Source organism: Gymnoscopelus microlampas, assembly GCF_963454915.1.
Source record: "Gymnoscopelus microlampas genome assembly, chromosome: 5".
NCBI classification, from domain to species: Eukaryota; Metazoa; Chordata; class Actinopteri; order Myctophiformes; family Myctophidae; genus Gymnoscopelus; species Gymnoscopelus microlampas.
The window spans coordinates 21307540-21330781 of NC_139942.1; the positions used below are offsets into that span (position 1 = coordinate 21307540).

At 44.5% G+C, this 23242-nt stretch overlaps 1 protein-coding gene across 4 annotated transcripts in view; it reads left to right on the forward strand.

The window, feature by feature from the left end:
- Positions 1-23242, forward strand: part of LOC311046046 (ephrin type-B receptor 1-B) — a 290954-nt gene that overhangs the window by 90660 nt on the left and 177052 nt on the right. The window lies entirely within an intron of this gene.

Consider the following 23242-nt stretch of genomic DNA (forward strand, 5'->3'; position numbering starts at 1 on the left):
TTGGCCCTTGCAGCCCCCCTTGGGGAGGTATTATGGGTATTATTTTCTCGCCGTCCCTGTTCATAATTACTTAATGGCATAATGGGTCCCACTTAAGCTGCAGTACAGCTTACCTAAGTCCCGGTAAATGGATGCTATAGGGGGGGATAACACAGCCGTAATGATACCGTAATGATACATTTATGTGAGGGGAAGTGGCTGTATTAGACCGAAAACAAGGAGGGAGGAGCAGAGAGGAGGAACAGAGGAACTCATTTTCATTTAATGTTTTTATTTTATTTTATCCCAAGATTTTGTAATCCTTTTTTCACCCGGTGCCAATTTTCTAAGTGATTCTGGGCGCTACACTCCCCCCACCAGCCTAGGGAGCCCAGGGCCGAGCTCATGCCTCCTTCAATGCATGAGAGCCAACTGACCTTCTTGTCACCTGACAGGGGGGAGTTTCCCCGGTAGGACGTAGCGCGTGGAAGGAACACGTTATTCCAACCAGTTCCCTTCCCCTCCAATCAGGCGCCCCGGCTGTCATGGGGGAGGCGGTATAGCGACCAGGATTACTACATGTTTTTGTGAGGAACTGGGAGACATGGCGTGTTTCCTTACTGTCTGGTGTGAATAAGCGGCTGGCGATTACGTTATGTGTATCAGAGCAGACACGTGGTTGTCTGCACTCTTTCCTAGACCAAACAGACCAGTCAGCAGTGACGGGGACTATACACATAGTGGAATTGACTTAATGACTACATTCGAGGGGGGGGGGGGATGAAAAATGGAAAAGGATGGGAAATCATTTAGAGTTTTCAGGTAGCCTCACACACATTAAAAGGATGCCGGGAAAACTGCTGAGTCAGCAAAAATGGTAACAATGTTCGAGTTTTTTTTTCCTCGAACCGTTGTGTCGGGAAGAAAGACTGTCCTACTAAACTAACCAGGCTTTAAAGGGAACTTGAATTCAAAGCTGTTACGCTCAGCGCAGTCACTCAATGAAAAGCTCAGTATGTACCGTGTGGCCCTCATCTCCTTACAAAATGCAGGGTGAATCATGCAGTAGAAGACAGTCAAGAAAAGCCAAGTGGTTGTAACCGGCACGTTCTGGGTCTTTGGCTCTTTATGAGGCGTTTTATACACGCATGCACTGTGAGGTTCAGAGAGGCTCTTTATAATGCTCCGAGGAGCATGGCTTCACCATGTGTGGCTGACACTCTCATTTAGAGAGGGCAGAAACAAAGGGGCGAAATGATGCTCTTGTCCTTCGGAATAGCAGCCTTCTAAGAATAAACGGTACCATATTACCCTTGGGTGCATACACTGTATAGAAACTGTGTGTGTGTGTGTGTGTGTGTGTGTGTGTGTGTGTGTGTGTTTCCACTCATGTGTTTTAAATAAATTAATCACCTGGGTTTGCCAGGTGATATTTTCAGATGCAGTCGAAACAGAAAACTAGATAGATCACCCGGGCATAAGCCAGGCGATTATTTGTTTATCATACCTACCCATTTATTCACAAAGACCAAAGATTAGTCAAGCTCAGAGAAATTGTGAAAATAGCAGATCTACAAGCTCACAACAGTGATGAGTTGTGAGCTTGTAGAATAATTTTTACAACAGGGCATAAAACCTGCAGAGCTAAAAAAAGATTGAGGACAAGATTTCATATCCACTAAAAATATTAGACCTGTGTATAAGATATTGGGACTGAAACTAAGGACATTTTCTCCATTATTTTATTGAGTTTTAGTTATTTTTGTAAACACACAATACAGTTTAGTTATTGTTGTAAAGCCTTGTTTTGACTATTATTTCTGTTAACAAAAAGTGTTTTTTCAATTCTTCAGTTTTTGTTTTATTTAACAATAGCCCTAGGGTCAGAGCAGATGGTCCGCACGGCTCTGTCTACGAGGCACCTATAATATTAATAACACAAACTAAAGAAAAGGACCAGCACTGTCAGACAGCACTGTCAGACAGTCGGAAGGCCATCACAACACATGCTGCTGGCAAGTCTCACCCTTTGGGTACGCAGCCATGGGCCGTTGAAGGTCGCTAGCTGTATCCTACCCTGTTTTAATTGGTTCCTTTGCAACCAGATAAACACCTGAGTTTCTCCACATCGTCCCCAACAACCATGTTCCGACAGCCGGGTGTCTTCTATAATTCCTTCGGCAGTGAAGTCACTCAAGGTGACATTTCAGCGCGTGGTCGGTGACACTTTAGTTTGTGCAGGCTGATAGTTATCAGCCCAAGGGCTGGTGGCAGCGCTAGCTAGGGCTAGCTAGGGCTGATGACAGTTATCAGCCCTAGGGCTGAGAGAGGCTTATCACCCTCCCTGTCCTTTTATGACTTCCCTCACCCAGGGCGAATAAAGGCTGGGTACGGTATGTGGGTACTGTATGTGATAAATGGCAGTATATCATCGCTGTCGGGTGGAAACCTTATTGTTTGTCCAAAATGGTTCCTTTCTTATTGTTTAAATTTAGCTATTTTCACTAATTTTGTGTGACACGCTTGTATGATAAAGTAGTGCACAAACATATACACAGTTAAAATATGGAGAAACACGTTTTCTGCCCGACGGCAACAATATCAACATTACATGAACAAAGCAAAGGGTCCTTCTATCTCGTTGACTAGGCACTTAACGTCCAGGTTACTTTGCAGCATGTCCTTGTTGTCAGAGCACTCTAATTATTTGACCACTTAAAGGTTTTACCGTCTGATAAATGCTAAACTGAGAAATGTCACCGTGGGTTTTGTTCAAGAGTGTTGTCTGAAAATTGCTATGCCTCATTGTAGTGTTTATGTGTAAAATGAGGAAATGACTCATTCAGTAAATCAACATTGTTAGTTCAGTAAGTAATTGATAAATCACCCTGAATTGGTTTATTTCACAATATTGACCTGGTCACTGTTTATTAACATGCACACATGGCTATTTACTAGATAAATCAATAATTGTACACAAAATATGATAAAAAAATGATTTCATTGATTTAAAAATGATTGATTCTATGGTTGGAACTGCATGCATAAAAAATGAAATAGGTCTTACTTACTGCTCATAGCCACGATGCAAAAGATGCATTTGTTTATACAACATAAATGAATAAAAACCTTGTGACCTGCGAGAGGTCTCCTTCAGGGAATGAAGACCTCTTGTCATGTCGAAAAGGTTGTTGTCTTTTTAACCCTTTAAGACCTGGAACTGTGTCATTTTTAGATTTGAGCTAAAAGTAATTATTTTACTCTTTGGGCTATTCAAAAATAGCAGATATACAAGCTCGTAGCGCGGCACCGAGTGCCGCGCTACGAGCTTGTAGATCTGCTATTTTTGAAAAATCGTGAAAATGTGTGCAAATCGTTGAATATATATATTTTTAAAGCGAACATTTTTAACTCAAATCGTTGCTTCTGGGGGGTCCCTGGAACAACATATTTTGATGGGGGTCCGCGGCCAAATACATATCATTTTGGGCACCTTGACATGAAAAAGATTGAGCACCACTGATATAGAAACATACGTTTTTCAGAAAACTGTTGGGATTTAGGAGACATGTAGAACCGGCTTCAGGTCTCAATGGGTTAAATAAATAAATATTTTGTATCGTGGCAACGAAGCAGTGCGACCTCTTCTTCCATTTGTATGCCTTTGCACCGTGGCCAGCATCTCTGCACTGCTTGTTTGTTTGCCTGGAACTGCTTGCATAACAACAAACTGTAGCCTAAGATTAGTCTATATACATGTTAGCCTTATAATTCATGTTAAACTGAAGCAGGATCGACACAAAGCTGTATATTGCTATATTGGAAAGCTGCCATTGAGAACAAAGGCTAATGTCACAGAGAGCTAACACTGACTGCACTGACTGCGTTCGTACAGCAGCACAAACAATGACACCATTAACAGTGATCTGTCTGTGCTACAGGGTGAGTACACAGCGAACCTCTCCATCCATGGCAGGTTACTGTACACACTGTTGGTTGTGCGTTCGTGCGTGCGTGTGTGCGTACACACACACACGCACACCTAAAAATATTTTACACTTTTTATTTGGCATTAATACAAATAAACATTTACAGAGTGATACGAGAGATAACGCATTGTAAAGAGGCTATTTTGCAGATATGAATACCAGTGTGCCTGGAGACTTTGACTTGCCCTTTATTGTGCCCTGGGCAAACCACTGGTTTATGCATGGTTTCATATATATTTTATATTTATCGGGCAGAACGGTTATAATGCTCACAGCTGAATTCCTCACATATTGCACCCACCAGAATTGAGCCTTTCCACCAAATTACCATTTTTTGCAGTAAAGGCTTTCGAAATCTTTGATGTATCTCTGACTGAATCACATTAATTCCTAATGGCACTAAATGTGTGTTATTTGTAGTGTCCTTATTCTCAGGTATGATAGGAAGGATGAATTACATTTATCACTGCCTTTCAAAGATAAAAGTTCTGTTTATGTCAGTAGTTCTCAAACTGGGGTCCAGGGACCCTCAGGGTTCCTTGAGGGGGCTCCAAATGGACCCTTACAGGTCTGTAACTCTGAGAGTGTACAAATGGAACAAAATTGACCCTTACGGGTCCATAGAGCACCGAAGTCTGACGTAATTCACCTATCCTACCATGGGTCACGGTTTTGTTTCTCCCATTCTGAATTCCCATAGACGTGTTTAATATCGCGACATATAAGAACTGTGTACCAAAAATAAACAAACGAGCCTGGCAGTTTGACTCTATTATGGATATGAAGCATCGACTGACGGCAAGGAAACGCTAACGTTACCACTGCGAAATTAATACAATTTTCGGCAAAAACAGACCGTATCAAATATGAGTGACTGACTGTCGTAAACGATACAGAGCCACCTCCCTGACAATATCGCTGGGACAGTTTTGTTAAAAAAATTGGGCGCAGCCAAATACATATAATTTTGGAGGTCCTTGACATGAAAACATTTTGAGAACCACTGGTTTATATAATGAACTGCTCTCATAGGCGCATCAGTCCTCATGCTGTGTCCGGCTCCGCCTCCTTGCAGAGAACATATGCGGTAAAAAAAAAAAAGAAGAAAAAAAAAAGACAACCTACCAAAGTACCACGTAGAGACCACTACGCTTTGCTTTCTCCACCGAGGCCCATTCAGTTCGGCAAAGCTTCAGGCACTTAGGAGGCTGTAGTCAGTCAGTGTTGAATGTGTTTTGCTTTTAGTTAGGTCTTGTTGTATAGACAGGTTTCCTGTTAGTAAACATTGAGAGGAATATGACCGCGCAGCTGCGGGGGGAAGCCTATGGGTGCGTTTGGAAATTACGCACCGGAGCACACTCGCCTATTAGTTTGTATTGGCCAGTGCGCTCACTGCCGCTCAGGGCTGTATTTTCGAACGCGCCTTCCACCCCCAGGCATGCGCAGATTGTGCATTCTGCTCTGTGATGACGTCGCTCGGAAACCCGTCTATGGGGTTGGGAGAGAGAGAGAGAGAGAGAGAGAGAGAGAGAGAGAGAGAGAGAGAGAGAGAGAGAGAGAGAGAGAGAGAGAGAGAGAGAGAGAGAGAGAGAGAGAGAGAGAGAGAGAGAGAGAGAGAGAGAGAGAGAGAGAGAGAGAGAGAGAGAGAGAGAGAGAGAGAGAGAGAGAGAGAGAGAGAGAGAGAGATCTGCTGCAGGGAGAACACACTTACTCACTGGAGGAACTTGCGGCACAGCTCAGCTGTCTTGACCTTGCCGGTGGAGCTTTTGCTTCCTTTTCTCGCTGCACATGTTTGTGTGTTCGTGCATGTGTGTGCAAGAGCCACTGTGTGCCGATCAGCTCAAGGCTGTATTACATATAAGACAGGAGGCAAGGTCTTACATGCACTCACACAGACATACTGTATGCATACCTTTCACATCTCTCTCTCTCTCTCTCTCTCTCTCTCTCTCTCTCTCCCCCATACATACACATACAGACACACATGCTCACCCACCTGCATGTTATATATTCAGCAGAGAGAGGGAAGCCTAGTTTGGACACGGAAAAGCTGGATTCCTCCAGATTTTGCAGTGAGTGAGAGTTTAGGTTGCAATGATGTCAGACACGGTGGGTATTTGCTGGGTTGAACCCCGAGGCCTAGAGCTGAATGCTTTATTTCGGGTTGCACAGTTAAACTGGGACCTCGGTGTAATTGGATTAAGCAGCCTTGACATAGTTAGACTGTATCCCATCTCTCTATATCCCGTCTTAGATAATGAGTGTGTTGAACGTATGAATGCACGGCCATTCATGTAGCCCACGGTGGGATACAAACAGGGTGTCATTTGGAGGTCCCATGGGGGTGGCGATAGCCTTCTCATTTAACCCATTAAGACCTGACCTTCTAAATCAGTAGTTCTCAAACTTTTTAGTGCCAAAATGAAATGTATTGTAGTTTTAACGGATTAACCTCAAATGCTGTTCGTTCTTTTATGCACGTTTTCTCCAACTCTGAACGTTTTTTTTTTGCAGATGAATCTTATTTTATTTTATTTATTTATTTAATATTTTTGTAAAGATTTGTTGGATTTTAAGTCGGTGCTGAGTGCATCTCAATCCACACCCATCCATCTAGATATGACATGTGACACACACATGTTACAGACTCAGAGATGGTTTCATCTCTGCAACCACTTAACCACTTTCAACCTGGCGTCCTTATGCTCACTGGCATGCCATTATAGGCGAACACTTTCAAAAACCTTTTACTTTACGTTTTGCTTTCTTCCTCTCCAAATAGCGATAACACCAAGTCTACTAGATCAGTGGTTTTCAACCTTTTTCGTGTCAAGGACCCCCAAATTGACACATATTAGCCCACGGACCCCCATTTGAAAAGATACGCCAGGGACTCAACCATTTTGATTTCTCGGGGGGTCCCAATCTACACTGTATCATCATCATTAGTGTTCATTTAACTCTTGAGCGTGTACAAATGGAACCAAATGGACCCGTTCCATTTGGTTCCATTTGTACACTCTCATAGTTACAGACCCATAAGGGGTCAAGTTGGTTCCTAACTATTAATTTGGCTGGGGACCCCCTGGAACCACCTCAAGGACCACTGGTGGTCCCCGGACCACCGGTTGAAAACCACTGTACCAGATCACAACGCATAGCATCGCAACGCCACACATCAGCTGCATATTTTACGATACCAATGTCCACCCTCTAGTTTCCCCTAAAATGACGCCTTTGGATCCAGATAGTCGTGATGTTTTAATGCTGCTGTAATACACCTCGCAGATGTTCACAAATGTTTTTATTTATGATGGCAGACAGCGTGTAGTGACGTACTTTACAGCCAATGGTGAACTGGCCTCGTTGCAGCACTGTTTAACTTATCTGACCTTGTCTGATAGCTGAGCGATCTTTCTTGGTGTGTGTGTGTGTTTGTGTTTGTGTGCATGCGCCCGTGCATGTGTGTGAGACATGCGTGCATAAAGAGAAAAGGCATGCACGTACACACTACTAGTGTATTGTCTTACGTGTAATTTGACACAGCCCATTAATTTCCTTTGCGACGCCTACTCCGCGGCCAAGAATTTGTAGGAACTTGTCAGAGTGTTTGCGTGCGTGAGCGACCTGAAGGGTTAATTTTGATGGAAGACAGAAGTAGCATCATTAGTTCCAGTGAGATAAACTCAAGGGCATGCGGGGGTCGCACACATGTGGACATGAGCCTGAGTTATACTTGGCTCTGCATCGTGTCTCGCACACCAAAAAATAGCCAATATACAACTCAAAACGTGGCGCAATGCGATTACATTGTGAGCTTGTAGATCAGCTATTTTTGGTGCGTGACACTGGCATGCAACCGAGTATTTGAGAATATTGGTGCTTGCGTTTTTTTTGGGCTTGTTATAAAAGCGTAGTTGCTTATTTGCGCTTGCTGTCTAATGCTGATTGAACCAGTGGTTCTCAAACATTTTCATGTCAAGGACCCCCAAATGAATATGTATTTGTCCGCGGACCCTCATCTGAAATTATCTTTGTGCCAGAGACCCTACTACATGATTTGTGTATTTCAAATGTTTCAAACCTATTCCAAATATGTCACCTTTTTTTTCCAAGATCTTTTGAAAATGTCAGATTGCTTCGCATCGTGACAACTTGTAGATGCAGACCTGCTATTGTCAAATAGCTAATGTTTATAGGGTTAAAAAAATATTGATGCTATATTAACTTGTTGAGCTGGGTGCCCCCTGGCCAAGTCGCTTCTCTTGGGCTTGTTTTCGTAGACCCGGCCGCTTGTTTATCTCGCAAAATCTGGCAACACTGGCCCGGGGCTCACGAGGCAACAACAGATGTGATTCTGCGGTGTGCTCGCCCCATTCACTCATTATTCTCACTTATTTGCAATTATGTTTAGTCTTTGTTACATAGATCCCCTGTCTCCGTGTCTCTCTGTCTTCTCTCACTTTCTCCGTCCTCAGTGTTTCTGTTCCTGTTCTCCTCCATCACTGTGAGTCAGTCTCTCTGCATCTTAGCTCCACACACACACACACACACACACACACACACACACACACACACACACACACACACATGCAGTACAGAAAGCGTTCAGCGATGATGAATAAAACATGGAGTCCCCGATAGGCGAGCGCCCTCAGACCTCGTCACTCAGCCATGTGACACAGCAGGCACGAGTGATAATGTCAACCGCGCGCGCTCGCACACACGCAAACGCACGCAAGTGTGTACTTGCACACACGCATGCGTACAGGGCACACAAACGCACATGCTTGCACGTACGTGTTCGTACGCACACATGCACGCACAGACACAAGAGGGCTGGGGGGGGGGCATTTTTTAATCCAAGGAGTGAGGAAAGTCAAGAGAGCAAGGGGAATATGGAACGAAGCAACGAAGGAGAGAGAGAGAGAACGAGAGAACCATTTTAGTGGTGGAAGGAGTGGAAGGCTGGTGCATGATGTGTGTGTGTGTGTGTGTGGCAGTGTTGATTTCGTCGACTAAAACTATGACGAAAAATGTCCGTCGACTACCTTTTTTCACTGACGAAAAAGAAATAAGAACTAAATAAAAACTAAGCTATGACATAAATTAAATATATATTGACAATTTCGTCAACAAATAAAAACTAGACTAAAATGTTAGGGAGTGGACTAGTGGAGAAGAGATCCAGTAGAACTAAAAGACTATGCTTTATGCTCAGGTGTTGCTCTCTGAACATAGCAGATCTACAAGCTCACAACGCGTCGCGCTGCGATCGTGAGCTTGTAGATCTGCTATTTTCAGCACGCAACCAAGAGTAAAATCAGCCATTATGACGGCATCAAGGCACCGCCAAAATACATTCTAGTCGACCAAATCATCTGTAGATTTAGTCGACTATAATTTTATGATATTTAGTTGATTTAAAACTAGACTAACAGTAAAACATTTAAGATGACTAAAATATGACTAAAACTAAATGGAATTTGAAAGACTATGACTAAAACTGAATCAAAATTTGGTGTCAAAATCAACAGTAGTGTGTGGGTGTATTTTTTGGGTAACAGTAGAAAGCGGAGGGGCCGGACATGGGAAGGAGGGAGGTGATGGGGACTTGAGGGGTGAGGGGGGGGACGTATTAAGAGTGGGCACAAGAGGTAAGAGAGAAAGGCGGTGGGGTCGGGGTGGGGGGGTGGGGCGTGAGGGATTAGGGCCTCTCGGAGTGAGAGAGGTCGATTGTGTGTGAAGAAAAGGCAGAGCGTGGCCCCCGCATTAGCGCGGCCGTGGTTTTATGCGTGTGAAAGACGGGAGTCTGGGTTAACTCATGTGACTCCTGGAGGTCGCAGACAGAGCTGGGCTTAAGGGCACACGGCTCAGGCGGTGGTGTGTGTGTGTGTGTGTGTGTGGGGGGGGTCTGGGGGTCACAGGGCACGGTGGGTGCTACAGAAAGAGAGAGAGAGCGGAGTGTGGGGTACAATGGTGGTCGATGAATTAAGGAGAGGGGGGGGGCAGGTGTTTAGGGAGATTTGGGCATTCAGGATGAATGCGGTCTCACGCACAGACGGGTCACTGGCCAGCCTGGAACGAGTGTGTTGGGGTTAGGGTTTGGGATCCGGAAACCGGATCCAACATTGAGGAACCGGAATCGTTCCATCACAAAACCGATGCTGGTTTATCACACTGTCAGAGCTGGTATGAGGACTGGTGGTTCTCAAACCCTTTAAGGTCAAGGACCCCCATAGCTCTGAGAGTTTACAAATGGAACCAAATGGACCCGTTAGGGTCCATTTGGTTCCATTTGTACACTCTCAGAGTTACCGACGCCAGTAACAGAGCGTCCCTGCCTGGACCTCACTTTGAGAACCACTACAATTATATGTATGCAATACTGTATGAAGGCCAAAATGACATACAGATGTGCCATTTCAAAACTTCACATGTCCTGCCATCGCCAAGACAGTACATTTTCAGGGGATTCCCAGGGCAATAAGAGGGACAAAGAAGGGCATTTAAAATGCTGAATTATTTTGATGATCACTGCTTTTATGATGCTAATTAATTTGAGCAACTGGTCAAGGACCTCTTCAAATCACCTTTCGCCTCATAATGAGTCTGACACCTTCTTCAACACACATTCTTTTGTTCTCATGTGCAATTTTAAGGGCAGAACAGGGAGGAAAAAATGCCTTTTCAGGGCACTTTCAGGGAAAGAACAGTAACGTGTGAAGTTTTGAAGTGGCACATCTGTAGATATCTTCAAATATAGCAATCGTTAAAGGGAACCGTTAAGGTAATCGGACCGCTAAGAGGGAATCGTTAAAATATTAAAGGATCCCTACCCTAGCTGCGTGTCTCTACCTGCGGGGCTGTAACGGAGGGGCGTCACAGCCTCTCTCTGTGGGGGCTGCTGACCGGTCAGGTCGGCCAGGCGTCCGTGTGTGCACTCTGCGATTCCTGAAGAACACAGAGACAGAGAGACGGACCCCCAGCCAGACCATCTGGCCATCTGCTGAGCAGACTCATACGGCTCAATTATTAATACACACACACACACTAACCCACACACACACACTAACCCACGCATGCACTCACATGCGAGTGAGCACGCGCACGTGCGAGCGCACACACAAACCCACACACTCACTTGCGCGAGTACTCTACATACTAACCAACTGACAGATACTGTAGATAGACGGGCATAGTGTGAATACAGGTATAGGAACAGCGGACGACAATAGAAGAGAGGGATGGAATTTGAAAAAAAGAAGATAAACGCGAAGAGGCAAAAGAGAGAGGGAGGCTTAATACAGTGCACTGCAGAGAGAGAGAGCTAGAGATAGAGATGAACTTTGACTCCCGAGCTATAACCAAAATGGAACAAGGAGAGAAAAATGACACTGAGTCATTGTGGGTGCTTCAACACACACACACACACACACACACACACACACACACACACACACACACACACACACACACACACACACACACACACACACACACACACACACACACACACACACACACACACACACACACATACACACACACACACACGCCATGTACTGTTTACCCCCGATGGGAGAGCTTTTTCATGTGATTTAGGTGTAGCCACTAGCCAGACTGATGTATTTACTCTGAGTGCAGACATCATCATTTCTGTTCAGAATAAGGACACGGAATCACGCACATCATATCTCATCAGGGTGTGTGTGCTTGCCTGTGTGCGCGAGTGTCTGTGCGCTTGTGTGTGTGTGTGTGTGTGTGTTTGTGCAGCTCTCTCTCTGCAAAGCCCTTCAAAGGACTCACTATTGTGGCGTAGGCAGCGAAAAGGCAACGCTTTGAATCGCAGACTTTGATTGATGATAAAAACATAATTGACAAAAGGAATTAACCATCAGACTTTGCAGATTACCATGCTCAAACTCTTAATCTGTGTGAGCCTTCGGAATGAGTTGCTCAGATGCTGTTGCATATAGCTTTTGCAACAAGTACTGTGCCATCCTCCTATCAGCTCGGGCAGTGTTTCTCAAACTTTTTCATGTCAAGGACCCCCAAAATGATGATGTATTTGGCCGTGGACCCCCATCTCAAAATATATTGTTCCAGGGACCCCCAGAAGCAAAGATTTGAGTTACAAATGTTCACTTTAAAATATATTTCAAAAGTTTGCACACATTTTCTCGATTTTTCAAAAAAAAATCAGATCTACAAGCTCATAGCGCGGCACGAGCTTGTATATCTGCTATTTTTGAATAGCCTATAGGGCCTAAGTACAATAGGTTAAAGTGGTTAAAATTATTGTGATGCAATTTTAACACATTTTGCGGGGGACCCCCTGGAACCCTCCCCACGGACCCCTGGGGGTCCCCAGACCCCACTTTGAGAACCAATGAGCTAGGGGAGCTTACTGTACTTGCTTCACAGAAGAGCTGTGTCCTCACAAACCTAGCAATAGTCTGACAAACTATCCACTCTGGTCTTCCTGAAGCACTCACTGTCTTGGCACAGGCAGCGTTCATCTTCTGGTAGAATGGCAGCGTCTTTTGAAGTTCAAGATTCGAGATTCTGTTGCTGCTTCTGCAGTTTTGGCTGATTTCAACTCATCCGGCAGCTTGGCACTTTTGATGCAGCTGTTAGCTATTGCGGTGGCGTTGCCATCACGGATCATCTGTCTGGTTGGGGTTTCGGTGCTTGTTATGTGAGGGAGCAATGACTTCCACAGCCTTTGGAAACTACACAGACCAACATATAGGCCTGTCACAATTAATTACATAATCGTCTAATTGCAATTATTTTAGATAATCACAATCATTTTTGCATAATCTAATCGTCGTAATCGTTTCTATGTTTATCAATGTTGTTTCAAATATAAAAAAGAGCATAAATAGTAGATCTACAAGCTTACAACACGTCACAAAAATTATTTGTGTGATAATTAATCGTCAAGTATTAAGAAACAAATATTCCCTTATATAAGTAGAGTAAAATATATACCAAAACAGGTCATATATTTCAAATATTTCTGATACGAGTAGAGTAAGATATATACATAATATACATAGGGTGCATGGTTAGAATAAATGGCATGGCAATGGGATGTGGCAGTTAAGATAGATGCAATTATAGTAAAGATATATACTGTACATGGGGTAGAGCAATAGAATAGTAATATATATATAACAGGGAGCATGTAGTCTCACGTCGAGGTAAGGCATCATTTAGCAGCGTATATGAGACAATTCATTGTAATCATACTGTGGGCAGCAGTTTGAGTACAGCAGAAGCAGAGTGCCCCCACAGTCTAATGTAATGTAATGTTATCAATCTGTTTTACTCAGTATATTCTCTAAATGTGCTTGGATGGGGTGATTCACTGCACAGGCAATTGGGAAGCCAAAAAAAACACATTTTCACTCCACTCTTCACATCAGTATGGCGTCTGTGTATCCTCTTTTTGTCTGTTGGCTTGCTGAGTGCTTACTCCTTCTCGTTCTCTGGTATGCTTCAAGGCTGAACACCCACACAGTGAGCTCTCCCACCCTGACCAGCTTCGGCGCTGATTCAACATGCTTAGTCAGGTGATCGCGGACCCTGCTAATGGCCGATGCATGGCAGGAATAGGCTCTAAGCACAGCAGCCATAGTATCACTTCCTTCACAGGTGTTACCAATGATACTAATGAAGGCTCTGTTCCATTTAGTGTAGCACAGTGGTTTCCACGACCCCCATAACTCTGAGAGTGTACAAATGGAACCAAATGGACCCTTACGTGTCCATTTGGTTCCATTTGTACACTCTCAGAGTTACACACCCGTTAAGGGGCCATTTGGAAGCCCATGAGGGTCCCTGGACCCCAACTTTAGACCCACTGGTGTAGCAGAGTGTTTCCAGTGAGCCAACATGCACAATATCAGCACCTTGACTCTGTTTGACCAGAATGGAACAGAGCCTTAATTAGTATCATTGGCAACACTTGTGAATGTCTTCACAATATGGCTGCTGTGCGTAGGGTGCATTGAACGGAGGCCATGGCCACCGTTGCCCCTCGTTTCGTCCTTATGCCTCAAAACAATTATATACCCAAAGGCCACAGTGGCCTTGATGCCCCGTCCACACTGCCACTGCCACACAACGATTTTTTTAAACTGAAATCTTTGCTTCTGGGGGTCCCTGGAACAAAATATTTTGAGATGGGGGTCTGCGGCCAAATAAATATAATTTTGGGGGTCCTTGACATGAAAACGTTTGAGAACCACTGACATAGAAACATAGGTTTTTTCAGAAAACTGTTAGGATTTAGAAGACATTTGTAGAATTGGCCTCAGGTCTTAATGGGTTAAGTGGAGGCATCCTCGTATGTTCATAGGATAGGACGTATCACACCTGTACATTGAGTAAAAGGTTCCTTTTGTTGTTGACTCTCTTTCTTTAAAACCCCCTTTGGGTTGCCTGACGGTGGACGTCACAAACACGCATCAACATGCCGATGTGGAGAATGGTGGACTGGACGTCCCCAACGTAACTGACACTGATATCAGACACAACAGAAAACATTGCCTGACAATGCCGATATGTGCATGTGGCCACTGAGGTTCCCTGATATGCCCATCGGATTGGCAGTGTGACGTAGATGTGTGTAGATGTGAACCTTTAGTACAGCAAATATAGTATATATAGTATAGTATAAAAAACAGGACTGATACCAATGTAGTCAAAAGTCAAATAATGACCGATATATCAGCAACACAGATATATCCGTCAGGCTCTAGTACTCTAGCGTGCTGTTTCAATGTACTGTAGCTTCAGTTTTGACAATGCCGTGGCAATCCTTTAGTGACCTTTTTAAATGCCATATGATTAGCAAGTCAATCCAAAGACTTGGTTTATCCGATCTAGGGACAGAAACAGTGTTGATATAGCGGATGTTGATCAGTATCTCAGTTCCAAACCTGTTGCGAATCATCTTACACCTACAAAACAGAACAAATAGCTCACAATCAGTTGTCCAGTCATCTTGTAAGAGCTGGTTGTCACCTACTTTGTATGACAGATATCTTAAATAATTGATTTTGATATTTATTTCCCCCGAATATAGTCTACAGTTTTTTGCATTGACTTTCGTCAATTATTTTCTTCCCATCACGCCTTCAAGCAGCCTTGGAACATTTCCCATTTGTTTATCCCTGTTTCACGCAGCACATCCTCTGAATGATGCTTTCATATTTGCAATTTGCATCATTATTATATGTATACTTTTTTATATCCAAGGCTTTTATTGTCTATTTCTTATTTTGGTGACATTGCATGCGGCCCCCTTTGCATTAATAACACGCTCATTTTCCACATCAGCATTCTGGGTGCCGTCAGCACAGGGATATGCGGTGGAATTGCCAGTTCTTTTCATAATGTTTTTGTTTTTCTGCTCGGGCGAAAGTATAAAATGCATTCTCCATATCAAGCCCGCCTTCCCTATATCAGGCTACAGAGAGAGGCTGCGTTCATCAGCCTGCGTTCTCTACGGCGGCGTTCTGCAGAAGCAGCGCCAGCCCAGCAAAATTGCTTCAAAGCAACCGGCGCCGTAATTGAAAATGCGAGTGTTAATAATGATGTTACAAAAAGAAGCAGGGTGGCGGGCATAGAGGTATAGGAAGATGCCCGGGTGGATTGTTCTTCCTGAACGGCACACAGCGTGACGCCACCATTATGTGCATCGCTTTGAGGACGAAAGGAAAATAACATTTCAAAGGCATATGGGAGCATGTATTAAGGCCTAATGGCAAATATTCTATCAGCACAGTACATATCCCACAGGAAATAAACACACGTGCGTGTGTACAGTTAAAAGAATGCCCCCAGTGAATAAAAAGCAAACAAAGCAACAAAAAGAATCATCTTGTCTTATGCTGTACTGTAGATGTAGGCTACATCCTACCTGCAGTATCCTCCTCACTATGTGTGGCCCCTGTAGTGACATCAACTTTATCCGCATGTACTGTACTACTATTCCCAAGGAAATTCGCCACCCCCTGATTGGGTGAGATGCGCAGAGGGAGCAGGTGATGTGCGGACGGAGCACTCGTTTTGGTTCGTGTGATAACCTATTGCAGGGGTCTTCAACAGGGGGTCCGGGACCCCTAGGGGGTTCTCAGAGTTACTACAGGGGGGCCACCAAATGTTTGTGTGATTTTTTTTTTTACATTAACCACTTGAAGCCTAGAATTCCTTTTCTGAGGGGAACATTAACCGAAAATAGCAGATCTACAAGCTCGTGAGCTTTTTTTTTCTATTTTTTGAGGCCTTTTCGGCTATTTTCGGTAAAGAGGTTTGGTGTAGGGGGAAAAAGTACAGATCCAAGTACATTGATGGTTTAAGTAGTTATCTGTCTGAAAATATACATTAACATGAATCCAACACTGATGATAGTGCTGCCAAACAAGTATATGAAGCTATCTACGAAATCTATGAAAAGGTTTAATCTGCAACATAATGTTATACAATATGTATTGGGGGGTCCCTGCTTCGTCTCTCTCTCAGCTAAGGGGTCCTTGGCCTGAAAAACGTCGAAAACCCCTGACCTATTCCATCCACCACAGCTTGCCAACTCAGACAGCACACTCCACGACGAGCAGGGCCATCGACTACCCTCAACATGAATTCAGTCCAACCTCTCCCCCGTCCAAACAAATGTATTGGACGATGCGTGGTAGTGGCCCCTCCCTTTTACACCAGAGAATATTGAACTGAGAGTCAAGCAGATGGACAGATGGCCAGACAGCCAAACGGAAGGAAAACAGAACAGATAGATGGTTCCATAACGGCCAGATGTGACGGTGTTCTGTTGGAGCCCCTTCAAGCTGGCGTGGCTTGTAATGATCGAGTGGTGGGACGCGGAGTGTTTCAGACATGGCCATTTCCTCCCCATCCATCACATCCAGCCAGGCGGAACTAGGCCTCCGACCGACGCCTGGCAACAATAATCAGTCCCTTGCAAGTGGCCTGACAGCAGCCCCCATTCAATAACACAGCTGATCATGAAATGATAATAATAATCATGCTGACGCATATTTTAAAGGTGGCCGTGTGTATGTGTGCGGGCGTGCGTGTTTGTGTGTGTGTGTGTGTGTGTGTGTGTGTGTGTGCGTGCGTGCGTGTGCATGTGCATGTGCGTGCTTGTCTGTGTGAGGAAGAGAGGTTGAGTAAAGTTACGCAGATACATTTGCAAGAGAGAGCACAAGCACACACTGCGAAGGCAAGTACTGCGTCATGCTCCGCTGTACTGTAGTGCTTGCCGAAAATAGCAGATCTACACGTTTACAACACGTCGCAGCTGGTAGATGGTCTATTTTCAGCAAGCGACACCATCGCACGACAAAGTATAAATGCTTACATCGCGAAAATATGACGTCAAGCGCATCTTTTGGCAATGTCGAGCATACAGAATGTGCTGCATGCATGAAACGACACATTTGACCTCATCATTTCGCGACGTCAACATTTTGCTGAGGACATGGGGTATTTTTTGGGGTTCATCGCGGCTTCGGTAATGCAGCGGGTAAACCAACTGTTACTTGGGAATGTCCTTGCTATTGACTTAAAGGAGCTCACCCAAAAGGCTCAAAATGCAAATGTCCTCATTAAGTCAGTGGGATCTGCATAGCCTCTGGAAAGAATAAGCTACTCGAGGTTTGTGATTAGGGCTCACGGTGGGCTTTGGAGGATGACAAAAGTATCATTCAGCAAGGGCATGGAGAGTTCAGTCCCTATCTCAGCTTCTCACTTTGGACTTTAATCAACTGTCCTACAAGACCTTGGCCCTTGGAAAATTCGCCCGCATGCACACCGTTTCTTTTCTCTTTTTCTTTCTTCTGACGATTTAGCGGCGAATGCATGATCATCATATAAAAAATGGATCAGAAGTTAGCACATTTTCCCAATGCAATGTTCTGTTGTCATGAATAACAAATAGGCTCATTATTGAAATGACCATCCTAAGCCTGTGTTATGAAAAACAATCTCCCGCTCGCCTCCGCCCACATGTTTCAATCCCACATTGATAGATGAACAGACAGCCCTCTGCTACGGAGTGGAGAGTACTTACTGACGTGCCGGCGTTCCCCTGGGGGTTTCACATGTAAACACACCACTCTGACTTAATCTGTTGGGGGGGGGCTGACTATGTAAACACGTTATAGTCATACAATAACGTATGACTACGTTAAAAATCCTTAGTGTTCAAGCTCAGAGAGTGTACACTTGGAACTAAATGGACCCGTAAGGATCCATTTGATTGTGAGCTGACGACCCCCTGGAACCCCCCTCAAAGACCCTTAACGACTTGAACCCTGGCGTCCATATTCTGGGGGGAACATTAGCACGATGCTTTGCATTGCGACGCATTGGGAGGTCGTAGATCGGCTATTTTTGGTGAAGAGATTTGGTGTCGAAGGAAAAAGTGGTCAAAGTACAGTTGTAGCTCAAGACCAGTTCTCTAAGACTAGATGGGTTCAAGTGGTTAAATGAACACTGAGAATTTTACTTTATAGAATCATTAAGGGAAGGCGTGATGATGCAACACTCTCTTGTAGCCCCTCAGTGGGAAAACTACATAACAGTAGCACTTATGTTGATTCCTTTCTGGAGTAGAATCCTAAAATCTATAAAGGCCACGAAGAGGCAGTTGTAAGTAACCAGTGCTGATAAAAACCCTGTTACGGACCGAAAGTGAATGGCCAACTCCATAGTGGTGTGGGAGTGGTTGGCTGTGGCTTCTCTTCTATATTAGCTGTTAATAAAATGCCTCGGGGCCCCTGGTCCTCCTGCTGTAAAGTCCTCTTGGCAGTCCGAGTAATGGAGTTTTTGAGTACCGTTCCAAGAAAAGAAAAAATGGTCAGATATTACTCGTACTCTTACTGATGCAATAGAAAATACCTCTTCTGTGCATCAGTAATGTGTAGAGGCCTTCATCTTATCCAGTGTGTCTGTGCATGTACGGTATTAGCAAGTGCTGACGGATTTGAAAAGCAGTGTGTAAGCAGTGTGTCGCCACCGAGGTTCACACAGCAGACTCGGGGGCGGGGGGGGTTGAAGATGAGACCGTTGGAATGAGTCAGCTCTCTATTCAGGTCTGGGTCTTTGTGTGCGTGTTTGCATACGGTATTTGTCCTATACAAGACTGCATTGGAAAGACAAACTGAAAGGAGACAGTTCAATGCCCCCATGGCATTGAACTGTCTGGAACTCTACTGAGGAGATGTGGTGGTGGGGAACGCACTTCAGTCCCCAAATCTCCCATCGATGTTCATCTGGGGGTGAGATATGGTGGACCATGAAGGGCATAGCATATCATTCACGTAATTTCCATACACATCATGGGGGGCATTGTCATCCTCACATCACCCCCCCCCCCCCCCCCCACTGTGGGGGCCAAGCATTCAGGCCTGTATCATTCTCTTGGCGTATGCCAACACACAGTATGCACTCACTCAATAGAACGGTGACTCATCTGACCGTGTCACTTTTCTCCCCACATTCCTGTAGAACAGTGCCTATGGTTTTCGCACCACTGAACTCTCACATGTCTTTCATAGTTACTTCAGTCAGTCCCAGATCTCCCATCGACGTTCATCTGGGGTGAGATCTTGGTGACCACGAAGGCCATTATAGCATATTATCCACGTCATTTCCATACGCATCATCATGGGGGTCATTGTCATCCTCACATCAGCATGGACGTGTGTCATCACAGGATTAATGAGATCACTCTAACTTTGCGCTGAATGGCAGTGACCCTTCCCTCTAAAGGCACAAGTGGTTCATCATACCAGGAAAATTGCCCCCACTGCATAACACCCCCCCCCCCCCCCCCCCACTCACTCACTTGAATGGTGACTCATCTGACCGTGTCACTTTCCCCCCCGTTCCTATAGAACGGTGCCTATGGTTTTCGCATCACTGAACTCTCACATGTTGAAGCTCCATCTTTCATAGTCGAACGCTCTTTCATAGTTACTTAGATCTCTTTCTCTTGCCACCTTGATCCAAAATCAAGGCCAAGTGAGCCTGCTCGGCACTTTTATACATGCAACAGAACACGATAGTCGATAGGATGTTAATTGCTTTGTACCACAGCGCAGTCCACCTGTAAGAAAGCATCTGCATTCGTTAACGTTTCTCTGTTCATTTATTCCATTTTTTTCCCTTAAATGTGTCACCCGCCCTGTACCTATGGTTACCGTATCGCCCGTATCTATTGTCTGTTTTATATGGATGAGTACGTTGGCTGCCATGAATCACTACTAGGTCAGAGCCGTCACATTGCTCATACTTTTCCTCCTGTAGTCCCTTTGGCTGCCAACAATGTGATATAATGTGACAGTCCCGGGCAACAGCAGGGCTGTTGCTTCATGACTGAGTGGCTGTCATCAGCACCAGGCCTGATAGGGCCCGACTAGAGTCTGGCAGCCTACATATGGTGGCTCTCTCTCTCTCTCTCTCTCTCTCTCTCTCTCTCTCAGCACGGCAGGTCCTCTCTCTCCTTCGTCACATTCCTCCCTGCTCCCGTCTTCCACTACTGAGTAAGACCTCATTAGCGTTGGCCTGGCTCTGCTATCATTGTCCGTGGGTGTCCCATCTCCCCCCCCTTACTCCGATAGGCTCTCGAAACAACTCTCGGTTCTTCTGATTGGGGCTCCCCGCCGCCGCCGTCCCCGAGTCTCTGCTGGATGCCAATCGGATCCCGGGGCAAGGTGGCAGGCGGTCTCTGCCGCTCGGTGTTATTTTAGCCTTTGAAAGTATAACGGCAGGAGATCGATATGATGAATGGCTTTTAAGAGGGTGGCGTGTATCGATGCCTCAGTGGCAGCCGGGGCCGAGGCCGTGGGCAGAGGAGAGCATCGGTCCTGAATATATTACAGCCTCTCTTTAGGTTCTTCCTCTCCGCTCTGCCCCATCTTTCTCTCCTTCATCCCTCAGCCTGCTCTCCCGCTCTCCCCGTCCCTCCCCTCTTTCTCTCTCTCTCCGTCTCGGCCCAGCTATCCGTGACTGGTCATTAACATAAACATTAAGCGCCCTGTGAATCCACAGCTCCTCCGTCTTCCTCGCCTACTGCCCATAAAATGGAGCAGAGCCATAATGACACAGACAATGGGCGCACTTTACAATCAGGGGGCTGCAGGGAGAGTGTCGTCCCGTATTACTGGCGAAAAGCAAAGCTATTAGACCGGAGTAAATGGGTTCATTTGAGTCGGTGTGTGAAGATGGGGGAGCTGTGTTGCCGGATGCTCTTGTTGTTTGTCCAATGGCTCATCTGCAAACATTTTCAAACGGAGGGGGAAAAAAAGAACAAAACGCTCTGATGTCGGTGGCGAGGGAATATATACATGCCGTGCTATAATTGAGAGAGAGAGGAATTTGATATTTGATCAGATAGGGTGTGAACTCTCACTGTGGAAGTAGACATGGAGCATTTAAACAGGGAACAACGAGAACAAACAGAGATAGAGACTATAAAGACAGACAGCGAGGGAGAAAAAGAGCAGATGATAGAGTGGGGGGAAATGAAGTACACTCTTACAACACACATTTGGAAGCCAACATGAATAATGCACACCGGTCTGCACTCATCTGCACCCGTAACGCGTCCACCAGATATACACAGCGGAAGGCCAGGGACACAGTGTTGCCACGTCTGCTTATTATGAGCCACTTTGGGCTTGTTTTTTCTGTAAAGTTGCTTTTGAATGTTGGTAGTTGCGTTTTTTTTTGGCCTGGTCTCTGTGTTTATTTGGGCTAGCTGTCTAATGTTGTTCTCAAAGTTTTTCATATCAAGGACCTCCAAATTAAAATGTATTTGTCGGTGGACCCCATCTGACTTTTTTTTTGTGCCATTTAAAGGAGCTACACCATGAATTTAAAAAATAATAATAATATTTGATATCATATTGTTTATGTCCCTCAAACGTTTTTCAAAAGGTTTGAGCCTAAATCAAGCCTCAGATATACTCATTCCAACTAACTTCTCTCTGGCTTATAAAGCACTTTCACCTGCAATACCACATTGTCCTGTTTGGCACGGGGCGCTATTGAGCCAGTTTGTATGCATGTTATGTCCTGGTTCTGTGTGGAAAAAGTAAAAAAAAAAAATAAGAAACAATTTTAAAAAAATTAAAAATGATTTTTTTTTTTGTTGTTTTTTTGTTTTTTGGTTATAACTGAAAAACGGGAGGAATTGTTCCCAGACGTGACGTAGGGTGGGGGAACAAATCTGACGGACTGTTTTCAGACCAATTTACATAAAAACCACAGATAGCCTATGAAAGCCTGCATGCTCGAAGTCGGGTATTTGTTGGAACAGAAGAGAGGTGGGGGAGACCAAAAACACACAAAAATGAAGAAAAAGTTAAAATTCATGGTGTAGACCCTTTAAAACTTTTCAAACACATTCCACATATTTCACTTTTAGCCAGTATACAGGTTAAACTAAATTTTGATGCTACGGCATAAATTAAGTCATTCGTGTCTGATCGTTCGACCTAGATAGCTTCTTTGGGGCTTGTTTTCGTAGACATGTCTGCTTGTTTTCCCTCCCAAAATCTGGCAACACTGGCCAGGGAGTGTTATTGAATGCAGAATGATGTCCCAGGGGAGGAGATGGTTGCAGGGGACAGGAGGAAGTCCATTATCGGTGGAGGTGACAGGCCATGATGCCCTCCCTCTTTTCTCCCTGTCCCCTGAGGAGGTCAGTGTAGGGTCCATAAAGCCAGACTACGTCTACAGTAAATCACATACGAGTCACAGTTAACATAGGTAGTAGTGTTTCGTCTGTCGTTTTTAGATATTTTTAGGTTGACTATGCTTAGATCCCTATTTTAGATTAGATTTGTTTTTTTAGTATGAGTTTTTATTGATGTCTCTATGAGCTACTGTAACACCTTAATATCCCATGAGGGATGAATAAAGTACGTGCCTACCTACCTACCTATTGAAATGTAATATATATATACTTATTTTTATCTATCAGTTATTTGTGTTCATTTTTATTCAAAAACTTTAATCAAATCTAAGTTTTTCAAATACATTTAAAGATTGTTTTCATTTATTTGTTGACAAAACATTGGTCATTGGACCCAGGGGAAGAAAACAAGGATGGGCTCTCGAAAGTATGTCGTTGCTTTTTTTGTCGTTCGACAAGGTATGCATGAAAATCAACACTTTGTATCAAGTTGAAACATGAATAACACGGCTTCTGTAGCCTCTTCATTTCATTCGAGGAG